The sequence below is a fragment of the Rhodnius prolixus genome, unplaced genomic scaffold, assembly GCF_049639745.1.
Source record: "Rhodnius prolixus isolate KJV_2025 unplaced genomic scaffold, Rpr scaffold_5, whole genome shotgun sequence".
Classification (NCBI taxonomy): domain Eukaryota; kingdom Metazoa; phylum Arthropoda; class Insecta; order Hemiptera; family Reduviidae; genus Rhodnius; species Rhodnius prolixus.
Window position 1 is genome coordinate 12,934,946 of NW_027411624.1, and position 14,012 is coordinate 12,948,957.

At 36.4% G+C, this 14,012-nt stretch overlaps 1 long non-coding RNA gene across 1 annotated transcript in view; it reads right to left on the reverse strand.

The window, feature by feature from the left end:
* LOC141458295 (uncharacterized) overlaps positions 1 to 14,012 on the reverse strand; it is a 117,387-nt gene that overhangs the window by 13,409 nt on the left and 89,966 nt on the right. The window contains exon 3 of the long non-coding RNA XR_012460875.1: positions 12,138 to 12,328. This is a non-coding gene — a long non-coding RNA (uncharacterized lncRNA). The remainder of the gene's footprint in view (positions 1 to 12,137; positions 12,329 to 14,012) is intronic.

Genomic DNA, 14,012 nt, shown 5'->3' on the forward strand with positions numbered 1-14,012 from the left:
CAGTCTGTATGACTGCTGGGAGTCAACCCAACTATCATGCCTCATATTTCTTTTGTCTTGAGCTTAGATAATCGAGGGAAACATGAATTGAGGAACATTTTCTTGTCCAAATTATCACCCCACACTGAAAGGGATAAGTTAGCTTGTTAAATTCCCCCCCAAAAAAATATCCGTCCCCAAAATATTCGCACCACTATCGCGGGTTACATTCGCTAGCTGCGTTCAACTGTTTCCAGCCACCCTAAGGATACTTGCTGCCCTTCTCTTTTTCCTGTTTCCTTCGTTGATACCTTTTTTCTTCAAGCACAAGCCTTGTTTCGACCCTACATCATGGTCCTTCAGATATCATTCTCTCGGCAACAGCGGATGGCGTTCAGTAAGAAAAAGGAAACAGGAAACCAATTCCACAAAAGAAGGACAACTTAAGTCATTAAACATGGCGAACAGAACTTGATTAATAATTACTGTTGGACATACTGAAATTTCTTGCTTTTCTTAAGTTGTGAACTGCTGCAATTATTCCAAGATATTTAATAACAGTTATAAACTAGAATAAAATGTTTTAAAAAAATGGAAGAAAGTATGCGATAATTATTTAGCACTTAAAAGTAACTTCAACTAGACCAGAAATAAATGAGAAGTAAATACGATTTCTTCATAAGATGTAACTGGCATCATTAACTAGGCTAAACTTTTAACTACAAGCAATTATTATAACCCAAAATATCGCTAACTTTTATAGCAATTTGGCGTTAACCAGTGGTCACCTGATATTGCTTTAAAATCATAATATTTTTTTTATTGTATCGCAAGCTAATAATTTCACATTTTACAAGGAGCAGAGAAAAAACCACAGTATGGATAATGGTTACGCCTCAATTGATTTTTGTTTTGTACCAAAATATTATAATTTTGTTGGTTACATTTGCAGGCAGACGTACCTTACTACGTACGTTTGAAATTATCTAATCTGCGTCAATGTCCTCGTAAAAGTAGTAATTTTAATTTATTGCTATTTCATATCTACTTCTACAGAAGATTAATCTACGAATAAACATATCTCCAGTGAGGCCACAATATTCATTTCAGGATTTGCTGTCAATGCAACAGTGAATTGTTGAGATCAGAATTAATAAGCCAAATATGCAACAGTAGATGGAAAAGAAATGGGCTTAATAAAGTTAAATCTAATGAATCTAAAAGATAACTATTGTGGTTACCCCCTTAAGTAACCGGGTTTCCATAGGTTGTGTAAGTTGTTTTAATGTTTAAAAGTTTTATTGTGTTGAAGTGCTAGAGTTTGTCCGTTAATTCCAATAGTTCCATTAATTAATTACTGTTCATTATTGTGACTGGATCATAATTTCGATAGGATGAAAAATTAATGCCAGTTTCAGTCATTATAAACGTTATTATTCCGAGCTTTCGACCCAGGTACTAGGTCATCTTCAGGGCTGTACAGTGTGTTAACAATTATATTACCAATTAATTATATTACAATGAATATGTATAATGTAACGAAAATTTACAAAAATATTCACCTAATTTACAATACACTGTTTTACATCATTAGAGGATTGGTGTGTCTTCTGTCTTGTCTGTTCATGGACTGTGTGTGATTGTGTTAGGTTGTAAGGAAGTCAGTGTTGCCAAATGTCCAAGTATTTTGCAGTAAGTTGGAGTATATGTTGTTTAAATTGTTGGTGTCAGTTTTGAAATTTAGACTGTTTTCTGTCTTAGATATGTATATCATTTCCTACACCAAATAACTTTGAAGTCCCGAACTGTATCGTAAAATTGTTTCATTGTTTGGAGGTATCAGCATTGGAATGGTGTTTTATGGTTAAGATGGGATATTTTTTAACTTCCTTAAAGAAATAGATCCTTCTACATCCTCTCTTTTTTCCTTAAAATGATCGTGCGAAACCAAAGTCTGCAGAATAGGAAACAGTAAGATTAAGTATTTTTTTTAAGGAGTGGGGTTTAGTATGAAAGAAGAGAAAATAGGAGCCCCTGCGAAGACATATTACAAGAGAAATGGCTCCACGGGAATGGAGAAAAGCGCTCAATTAGGAATTATAAAGGAACTTTTTCCTCGAGAGAGGGCATGTGAAAATTATGGGCAATACTGCGTCTAGCTCGTTTCCTTTATTTATTCTCTCCTTTTCTCGTATCCTGGTTCTTCAGCTCTGCCGCCATTCTGGGGGCTCCTGCGTTCTTTTTCCTTTCCTTTACTTCTTTTTTTTTTTCCTTTACCTCAAGTTAATTTATTCATTAGAAAGAAGAATGAATGAGCTTGGAAGTATTTCTTTGATAATGAACCAGTTCTAATGCGCAAAAAAAGACGGCCAGACCACAAATATGCTCCTCGAATCCGTTTTACCAAACCACCATTTACAGTCTACAGGTAACTTAATGAGGCTATCGATTGACCTTAACCACCTTACCATTCCTCATCTACAACCCTCTTTCGTTAAATTCAGCACCAACTTTATCCAAGTACTACATAGACTAATATTTATAACTTGGCCCGCTAATGATTTTACTAGAATCATTCCAAAAAGTTATAAATTAAGTCCTAAAATGAAGGGATAAGATGGAGCGGTTAGAATAGCTATTTTAATAATCTTCTAAAGTGATTAGATGCTGGAAAAGGCAATAGCCTTGCGTTACTATTCATTTTTAAGCTTCTAAAAATAAAACTTAATTTTTAGATTTAACTTATTTGTATTCATTGACCATTACTTTTTTTTGTAAATAACCAGAGAGAAGTGGGTATTAGAATTCAGTAATAATTTTTAAGCCTAAATTATTCTACAATTAAAGACTTCAACTGTTTTGAATATGTAGCTGTTTCTTCACGATCCTCTCTGAAGCTCTTTCACTGCTGATAAATAGTGGCACACCGTTTTTACAATTCTTGCTCTCAGAGACTAACCACCCAGGATGAGACACCCTAGAGTGTCTTTACCCACTAAAACTGTTAATAGCACCCTAATGGGGGGAAAAGAAAATTTTCGTGTCTCCCTTCTTTTAAATCTTACCAGTCCTAGATCAGTGATGGGGCCAATTACAGCATGCGGGCCATCTTCGGACCCGCAATTCGGCCCGTCACATAATTTATAATAATAATTAAAAAATAACAATTACACTTCAAATATCTGTGAGCAGCTTTTTCTCAATAATGAAACTTAGAAAAAGCGGTGTTCAGAAATAGACTGAAGAATGAACAACCTCAGTTCACTCTTAAGAATAACTATGTCCCCAATTTGAACCAAATTATGACGAACTATTTATCAAAATACTCGCAGCTTCATACATCGCATTAGTTCAATTTTGATATAAAAAAATCTTTAAATAAAAAAAAAAAATATTATAGCCCGTCAAAATGTTTCCATTTAGTTTTTGGCCAGCTCCGAAAGAACGTTTGCTCATAACTGGTATAAAGCATTCATACTTGTCTTTCAAATGCTTCTCCAAACCTTTCATCTGCCATCTCTTAAATTTCCTGTCTAAAAAAAAAATAGTGTAACGAAAAGTGGTAATCGCTGATTGGTGACATCTTAGCCAGAACAGCTTCAAACACCCCCTCATATGCACGGTAAGAGAATCATTAAATCCAAATTAAGGAAATATGGGATAATAACTTTTAATCAATTAGAAAACTCCTAGAACCATGGATAAGATTAGATTAGATTAGACTAGGGCGGCCTCAAGGCCTACGCCACTGCGACCCCTTTGGATCTATTGTGGCTCCCCGGCTTTAGAGTTCACCCTCCAGACCTGTCCTTTTAATCAGACTCTTAATCTGGATAGCGACTCTTGGGTAAAGCTCCACAGGCCTTGGTTATTCCTCCCCGAGAAGTAACATCCTTAGCCATACAAGCCCCTCACACTGACACAACACGTGCAGTGCTGTTTTCTCCTCCTCCTGACAGAACCTACAGAGGCTATCATCTACCAGGCCCATGCGATGCATGTATTTTCTGAGTCTGCAGTGGCCAGTTAATAGGCCTATCGTACAATTATCCTGATAACCACAAGACCTTGACGGATTAAATCTGCAGTCAGCCTTGGCGAATAGCCTCTGATGAACTCCTTCGCCTGTCCCTGCCCAGTGAGCTCTGAGCTCTACTCTGCTCCCATAAGTTAATGGCCGCAGTCTTCACACTCTTCGGAACCACAAAACAGGGCTCCGGGCCAACGAAGAACCATGGATAAACAGGTTGGAACAGATTAAAAACCAATTTTTGTAGCCGATTCTAGATATCTCTTTTCTTTCCTTGCAATATAAATAAATAAGACTAAAATAGTTGATACTTAAGTAAAAAAATACTTATGTATATAGCATATTATTAATACTTTTGTTTTAACCATAAATTTAACCTTTCGTAATAAATATCAAAAAGTTTTTTAAGAAAAAGCAAACAAACAATTTACTTATATAAGTTATTACGGGTCAAGTTGGCGGGGATATAACAAAGTAGTAATAAAATAAATATCCCAGAAATATACGTGTGGGATCAGGTGTTAAAAGGTGGGCGTCCCATAATTCTGCCCAATTAGCGCACAGACTATGTTCTTGGGGAGGCGGCCAGCCCAGCCAGCTGCACGCACCTAAAACTCACACACTCGCGCACATAAAATAAAAAGGCTAAAATTAATTTAAAGCCAATTTAAAAGCTTTAATAATAAAAAGAAAGGAAATATTATTTGCGATAGTGGCTCTATCTGAACCATTGAAGTTTCTAGTCAAATGTTAGGCGCTTAGTTTTCGTTATCCTTTAATTTATTGATCAACAGAAACGAATTTTAAGTAATATTTCTGATTAAGTACACAACGGTATCGTACTTTGCACGTCATGAAACTTACTTCCTTGTGTTCAGATTTCAATGTTTTGGGGGCTTTTCATTTTCTTTCGAATTGTGAAAGAAATAAACTTTTCTATTTTCTTGTTTAAAGATTAAGAAAATTCTAACTTTTATATTCAAGTTAAATAATAATTTAAAAGAAGAATTTCGTCTTAGTTTGAACCTTTCGTCTTAGAAAAGAATCTGGCAAAAAAAATATAACAAATCTGCGACTATCAACGACCTGTAGAGACATATTTGCCTAATGAACTAATGTTCAGACACTATAAACTTACCTAAACTCTTACGTAGCACAGAAAATCATCACACTTTCGATTTCCCAAACACAAAGATACTTAAATCAGAAACCAACACACAGAAAAGGAATGTGCTAGAAATAGATATACATATCTAAGATAGAAAACAGTCTAAATTTCAAAACTGATACCAACAATTTAAACAACATACGAACATCAGGAAGGAAAGGTGCCTTGACTTTTTGGATTCAATTGAGAATGACCCCCATTCTCTGGAACGTGACATTACTGGTGACGAGTCTTGGGTGTTTGAGAGTACGACCCAGAAACCAAGCGCCAGAGCATGTAGTGGCACACTTCAACCTCTCCAAGGCCCAAAAAAGCAAGGATGGCGAAGTCGAAGATCAATTGCATGCTGATTTGTTTTTTCGATATCCACGGAATCGTCCACAAAGAGTTCCTACCTCAAGGCCGAACGGTCAATCAACACTTTTACCGAGATGTTCTTGAAAAACTTCGAAAAAGGGTCATTCGTGTGAGGCCAAACATCAAGAACATCACGATAATGCTCCTTGTCACACAGCAATTTCAATAAACGAGTTTTTGGCCAGTAAAAACATTCCTGTGGCTCCTCAGCCTCCTTATTCGCCTGACTTGAGTCCTTGTGACTTTTATCTCTTCCCGAAGTTGAAAAATCACCTCAAAGGAACTCATTTTGGGACAGTCGAAAACATTCAAAAGGCTGTAACCGACCAGCTGAAGGCTATTCCAGTATCAGAGTTCGAGCACTGCTATAAGGAGTGGAAGAAACGTCTCCAGCGCTGTGTGGCTTCAGAAGCAAGTTATTTTGATGGTAACAATATAGAATTGTAATTCTTTTTGAAGAAAAAAAATTTAAAAAAATCGGTCTCATTACTTAATTTACAGACCTCGTATACGCTAACCTACTACAAAATACTTGAAAAGTGGCAACACTGACTTCCTTACAACCAAACACACATCACACACAGCAGACCGATCACACTCAGTCCATGAACAGACAAGAAGAAGATACACCAACCCTCTAATGATGTAAAACAGTATATTGTAAATTAGGTAAATATTTTTGTGCACTTTCGTTACATTATACATATTCATTGTAATATAATTAATTGGTAATATAATTGTTAACACACTGTAAATATGATCCATAGTCCTGAAGATGACCTAGTCTCTAGGTCGAAAGCTCGGCATAATAAAAATATATCATGTCTGAAACTAGCAGTTATTTTTTTCATCCTATTACTTAATCTCTTCTAATCCCGCCCCCTAAAGCTGGTCTACCATCAGCTTTTGCAAGAACTCCGTAAATAATCGCAAACGCATGTACTTGGCAAAAAAAAAAATGACATTCCTTCGCTCTCTGATTTGTTGCGAACACGCAGATTGAACGCAAAGACGGAAAAGCTGATTGCTTGTCCAGAGAAAATGTAGAAGAAAACATTTTTGGGAGCATCCTTGTTAAAAAAAAGCAATTGTTAGACTAGCATAATTCAGCAAAATATTGAACTCAAGTTATGGTATGAGCTGAGTAGTAAAACTGATAGTCTTGGATGCCCATAATTTTGAAGCAAAAAATCAGTGAATAACAATCAGTGAAAATCAGAGCCGAAAATTTCTCCAAAAGATTGGCTACGAAAATGTGCAGTACAGGACCTTTTGCAGTTTTTAGTGGACTCCATTTGTCGAAAGAATTTCTTATATTGGACTGCAATTTAGGAAGACACGCAGACAGAAAGATCTCACTATTCTGCATCTAAATGTCAGTTAATAGGGAGATACTCCCTTGTACCGTGTACCTCGAACTACGAGGAGTGTCAAGTAAGAACAATGTAGCCGAATAATTTTACATGATCATATAAGAAGCGAATATTAAAGTAAAGTAAAGTAATTGTCCATTTTTCCAGGTGGGCTTTACGTCCAACTACCAATTCCTCTCAGCCTAGAACAGACTATTATCATCCTTTCTATTCCAGAATCCGGTGCAAACAGATAACAGCAGTCAAATATACAGACGGAAAATATAAACTAGTACGTCTCATCACAACTGAATATGGTATTTAGGATTACAAGCGTAGAATAGCTCAAAACTAACATATCTACAAAACATAAACGACTAGGTGAAAATCTAGAAGGAATTACCATGTACTGAACTCTCAGAATGTACGCATAAAAAAGTAGTAAGTAATCGCCTATTTTTTCAGGCGGAGCTTAACGTCTAACTAGGTGTCGTGGACGGAGGCGACTAGCAAACGTACTTTACTGTAAATTTCTTTTATTAACCATTAAATAAAATCCAAGGCCTAGAGACCGGGGATAGAACCCAGTACCACAATACATATTAGCTTTACAGGTCTCGCCTCTAACCGCTTGGCTACCGTGGCGCCGGAAGCGAATATTAACAGTCATAGAAGAAGCCAGCTTCCATGCTAGAGTAACAACTAAAGAATTAAAGATTTTTGCAGCTACTGCTACGAAACCTACGGTTATATAACTGCAGATACTCTCCAAAGCTGTTACAGCCACTGCTACACCTAATTTGCGAATTACTTTTAAAATTCAATAACTGAAGCTGGCCATTCTGGATGCTGCAGCCGTGTGGCTGGGAGACAATGAGCTAGACAATATAATCTGTCTGCTTTGAGATACCCACTGCAACAGTTGCTATGACAACGTCACGCTTTCGCTCCCAGAATTACTCCAGGCCACCTCTCCGGGCCCCCCAATTCCCTTTCACAATTGAAGCGCACAGATGTCACTACTGTCCCCCGTCTGCTTTGCTTCCTCTCTCCTCTCTCTCCTACTCTCTTGCTCCTACTAATTCTCCCTCTCTCACTCCCACCAAGACACCCTCTTAATTCGGGTGTACGTATATACCCCCGGGAATCGTACGCTATTAAATCTAACTAATAAATTCGGGTTAGTTTGATAAGAGTAAAATTCTCATTCATTTTGTTGTTAAATGTACAATAAAATTGCTGAATCTAATGTTTTTTATTATTATTAAATTTGAATTAATATGCGAGTGTTGCTCGGGTGTCTTCCTCGAAGTGAAGCAAGCCTTCGATCGGGTGTGGCACCCGGGCTTACTCTGGAAACTCAAGAGCATTGTTCCGTTCACTCACTTCCTCATCTTGAAGTCGTATTTGTCAGATCGTTATTTTCAAATTCAAATCGGAACATTGTATTCAGCTAAACATCGTAATGAAGCGGGTGTTCCTCAAGGAAGCAACTTAGGACCTATCCTATATGTTATATACACAGCAGACCTACCAATCCATCCTGAAACTGTCCTTCTAACTTATGCAAATGATACCGCTACATTTTCTCCTCACATTGATCCGGTAACTTCACACAGAAACCTTCAAAACTCATCTCTTTTCTCTTGAGGAATGGTTCAAGAAAATGGAAAATCAGGTTAAATGAAACCAAATCTCAAAATATTACTTTTGCTCTCCGCCGTATCACTCTTCCTCCGATCTTCTATGACTCAATTCCAATTCCTCCTGCCAATGTTGTCCCATTATCTTGGGGCTGTATTTAGACCAAAAGACTGGCCTTGGAACCCGCACACACGACTTAAACGAACTGAAGTTAACAGGCGTTATCGACTACTTAAAAGACTAACAGACCAACGTTCAAAACTTTCACTTAATAACAAACGACTTATTTACAATTCTATACTAAAACCCGCCTGGACGTACGGTATTGAACTGTGGGGTTCAACGAAGCGCTTCAATCTCTTCAGTCTAAAATTCTCCGCACTATCGATAACGGCTTCATTTTACGTTTCAAATCTAACTTATCCACACAGACCTGGAAATTACGTTTGTAGGTCCTGGTTGTACGAACTCGCTACAAAAGTTTTCATCAGAACTTGCATTCTCATTCCAATCCTCTTGTCCGCCATTTATCATCTCATCACCATCCAGATCATCCTCTTAGGCGATTAAAACGACAGTGGCCTCGCGATTTTCTCTCTTCTGAAGAGAGTAGCTATTCCTGGAGACGACTTAGGGAGTGTTATCACTGGATAACTTCTTCCCTCAATTAGTGAGTTTGTTGTGGTGTCAGTTATTGTCATTGTTACTTATAGCTGGTGTAACTTAACAATTTTTTTTTTTTTTTTCTGGCGAACTTAACAAATAAATTAAAAAATAAAATAATTAATATGTAAACTATGAATTCTAATTAGATAAGTAAATTCAGCGTCCACCTTACAGTAAAAAAAATGATCCAAATTCAAAACTCAAATTTAAAGAGGGAATCTAACGATAGTAACAGTCGAATTTAGATATTTATAAGGAAACTCGATACATTGGGAGATCACAAAATTTTTTGTATAACTGTGAATTAAGGTATTTAGAAATTTTGGCCACCGTTCTTTGCTATCAAAACTCTAATCAAATTCTTCCTTAAAATTTTACCCTTATCAATACTTCCAAATTTTCTTATCAAAGAAAATTTTCGCATCAATCGAGGAAAACAAATGTTCTATTCAAGTGTTCTATAGTGTAATACATATTACTATTTTCAGGCGGGCTTTACGTCCAACTACCTCCGTGGACGGAGGCGATTAGCCAATATACTATACTATAGATTTCTCATTTTAACCATTAAATAAAATCCAAGACCCTAGACTAGCGGAATGAACCCACTAACCAACAATACATCTTTAAGCTTTGTGGGCCTTGCCTCTAACCACTCGGCTACCGTGGCGCCTCAGTGTAATATTCTTCACCCATTATTCTTCACTATTTACATCACTGACATTCTTCCTTACCATAAAAACCCATAACTTTCACTTATGTTAATACAATACCATGGCCAGTCACTATCTCTGATTAAACTAACTTCTTACATAGCCTACCCGCATCTTGTGTTACATTCAGTTTGTAAAATTATTTTTTTAAAAAAATGAAAGTATTCGATTGCAACGATATCAATGTTCACCTTTTCGCACACAGACATACATAAATCACTTGCACTTCCGGATTCCTGAATGTTTCAGGCTACAAATTCTAGCTCATATAAATGCAAACATGTCGTCAATAGCTTTATCTATTTTAGGTTAGAGATAGCGGAAGTTACATAAAAAAAGAAACTAGAATTCCGGTCAATGACACGAGCTCTTTATCAGGAAGTACTACGTTGAAAATTCGTATGCAAATCAGTACAGAGTTCGCATTATCAATGATTATGGTAGCAATGTTAAATAATTATTGGTAGCTTATTGCAAGGAATTGTTTTGAACTATACGAGGGTCGTTTGAAAAGTCCGTGCAAAGTCAGAGAGATAGCACTACTGGCGCGTATCGAGGTTATGTTTAGTTAGTAGCATCTCTTGGAAGAACACACACTAAGTTTCAGCCAGATCGGTCTATTTCTTTGTGTTTGGCATTCGTTTGAATCGAGGAAGTCGAGTGATTTTCAAATCGTGTGAAGTGTTGCAAGGACGGTTTGCAGCTGTTCCAGAAGAATCCGCAGGACTTAAAGCGTCGTTTCGTCACTGTGGATGAAACATGGATACATCACTACACTCCTGAGACCAAAGAACAATCTAAACAATGGGTTACCATGAGGGAATCTGCGCCAAAAAAGGCGAAGACCGTTCCTTCGGCCGCAAGATTATGGCGACTGTCTTTTGGGATTCGCAAGGAATAATCCTCATCGACTATCTGGAAAAGGGTAAAACTATTACTGGTGCATATTATTCATCGTTATTGGACCGTTTGAAAACCGAGCTGCAAGAAAAACGCCCACGATTGGCCCACAAAAAGTCCTTTTCCATCACGACAACGCACCAGCTCACACCTCAGCAGTTGTGGTCGCAAAATTAATGGAAATAGGGTTCCAACTCGTTTCACATTCCCCCTATTCTCCAGACTTGGCTCCCTCGGACTACTATTTGTTCCCTAATATGAAGAAATGGCTAGCGGGAAAAAGATTTTATTCAAACGAGGAGGTGATTGCAGAAACGAATGGCTATTTTTCAGACTTGGACAAATCCTATTATTCGGAAGGGATCAACAAACTAGAGCAGCGTTGGACGAAGTGTATAAGCCTAAAAGGAGACTATGTTGAAAAATAAAAAAGGTTTACCCCAAAAAATTAAGTAGTTTTTATTTTTGCACGGACTTTTCAAACGAACCTCGTAGATCAGGATGTGCAGTAAATGAGTGTCGTGAGATGGACTATTACCAGCTGGAGGCGAGTGATCCGCAATGAACAGAGGCCTATGTACAATGTTTACTTCTATCTCTGGACCAGAAAGTCGTGTCTACGAACCAGCCATTGGACAGGCAGACAATGATGGCTAACTAAATGATTTAGTAACCAAGCTGACTGAGGGCGAATGCTAGCCCAAGTTGGCCTAAATAAATAAATAAATTCCCAAAGTTATTTGGTAAACCAAATCGATGAGCCGTTTTCATCTGTTTTTAAAAGCGTCAATTTTGGTTAAGCTCACCATCATGATTCTAATTAATCAATTTGACACCAATTAAAAAAAGAGGTGAAAATGGAAATATTTTGTTATAGTGTTGGATGAAGAGGGTTTATAGAACGAGATGACCCGGGAGAACACAGTATATTATGGAAGTGAATTTAGCAGATAAAAGCCAGAATTCTGGGGCTAAATATTGTGCCATCAATATAGAATATAGTCCAATGATGGACATGTGGAAATAGAATAATGCACTGCTATCTCAATCAGTCTCCTTTTGCATAGTAAACCTGCATTGATGATTCATGATTTGATAACAGGTTCTAAATTGTTACTGAATATTCCCCGTTATTTTACTAAATATTATTTTACCTCTTTAGAATTTGTAAAAGCTGGTTTATTCACAGTAGATCTAGCTCAACAATTTAGAGTAATATAACTAATAGAATTAATGATTATTATATTGATCCTCTAATTACACTAATTATGTAAAGCGACAATTAATAGTATTAAATATTGCAAGAATGATTTTTAGCTAAGTAATACCTTTTACTGTTAAATTGTAAATTTTGTATTTCATTAACGAAACTCGAACAAAGTGGTTCCATCAAATGTCTTGGATCGATGTTGCTGTCTGAAGTCTGGCCATCCCTGCTTCTTTTATCATGTAGCTTCTCTCCTTCTCAAGGTATCTGCAGCTGAAGACGATATGTTCCCACGTTCTAGACGCAAGAGTCCTGGAACGCCAAAAAAAAACAGTGTATTTCCCTTTTTGGTATGTAGGCTAACCTAAGCTTTAAGTGGTCATAGACAGCATTTGATCGTGTACTTCCACAAAATTAGGGCGGATTGATAAGAGTGATTTGCTGCTGTGAAGATTATTATGTCTGTAGCTGTGTATGTTCGACCGTAAAGTCCAAATTTGATATTTAACTTAGGCGCAGAATCAGTTGTAAAACAATTTGATAATTCAATTAGGGCTTTTAAAAATTATTTAATCTTTAAAGACATTCAAAAAAATTATAAATTCCAATGTAATTTTCATATTGACACAATTAAACTTAGCTGCCAGTTAAGATTGTCATTCTAATTTTAGACTAAATTGCATTAAATAAAGCGAAAGAAACTTAAGTTTTTGATGTTGATAATGTTTGTACATATTGTAACCAAAATAAGGATACGTTATTTCATTTTCTACTTCATGATCTTCACTTTAAGTGCTATGCAAATATGAAAGATGATATAATCTATAAAGGTGCCTCCATTCCAGACATAAGAATCTAACTTTGTTAAAAAAAAAAAAACTAAAATTAAAGACTCAAGTGAATCTAAAAGTGATCCGTTACTTCTACAATAAGTGCAAATTATATTACAAAGTTTTATAGAATGTGGGACACTAAGTAAATGAATTTGATTCCTTTAAAAATCTAATAACACCTTTAAAACACAGTGTAAATGATCTTAATCTTAAGCAAATAACGATATACTTGGGACAGATGCCTTATATCAGTACCATCGTTTTTATTGGCAAAATAAAAGTTTGGCAGTTATTGTAGGGTAAGGGAATTGATGGAAGTTATGAAGTGATTGCGGAAAGAAGTGTTGATAGGGCAGAATACACGGAACTGACTGATACAAATCTTCAGCCTCCTTGCAGGTAGGTACAGAAAAAACTGAGTTGTTATGAATCGATACAGTAATTTATTATGTTTGTAGGGAATCTTATGATTAAGATCGAGGAACATTTAAAGGGAATCTGTAAACAATTATCATTTGAGAAATTCAATCAGAAGTAGGCAAAGGAATCCATTTCTAATGCTTAAATTGCATTATTTTTGGTGTACTCTTTTTAAATGGATTTTTCATGCATTTTTTTCCCAAAAAAACGAATCAAATTGTTTAATTGAAAAATGTATTTCTTTTTTGACGTGAATACGTCTTTAAATTTGAATCATATGGTGGCAATCCAAAAAACCTAATGATAACAAAATCGGGGGATACAGTTTGGCATTATAGTTTCGAATCTATCGTGTACATCCAAAATTAAATTAGACCACTGGATAGCTAAAGGATCAAAGAATTCATTACGATAAGCGAGGACTGTGACGCATCGCGCGCGTTGGAGGGGGAAGCGCCGCCATTTTGAGATCATTTTGCTGAGTATCGAGATTTGCAATTAGTATAACTTTTGACTCGGAGAAGCTACGATGTTCGTTTAAGTTTTAATCGTCAGCTGTCGTCACAATCTGCCGATTGTATATAAAACATTAGTGTAAAATAGTGACAGTGAATATAATAAGGTGTTAGAATAAAAAAATATCAAAAATATATAATGTCGCCCTATACGCGTCAAAAAGCCAAAACCAAATACAGAGATCATATAAGGTTGGAAAGGGCTTTTCAAGAACAATCGAATGGTAA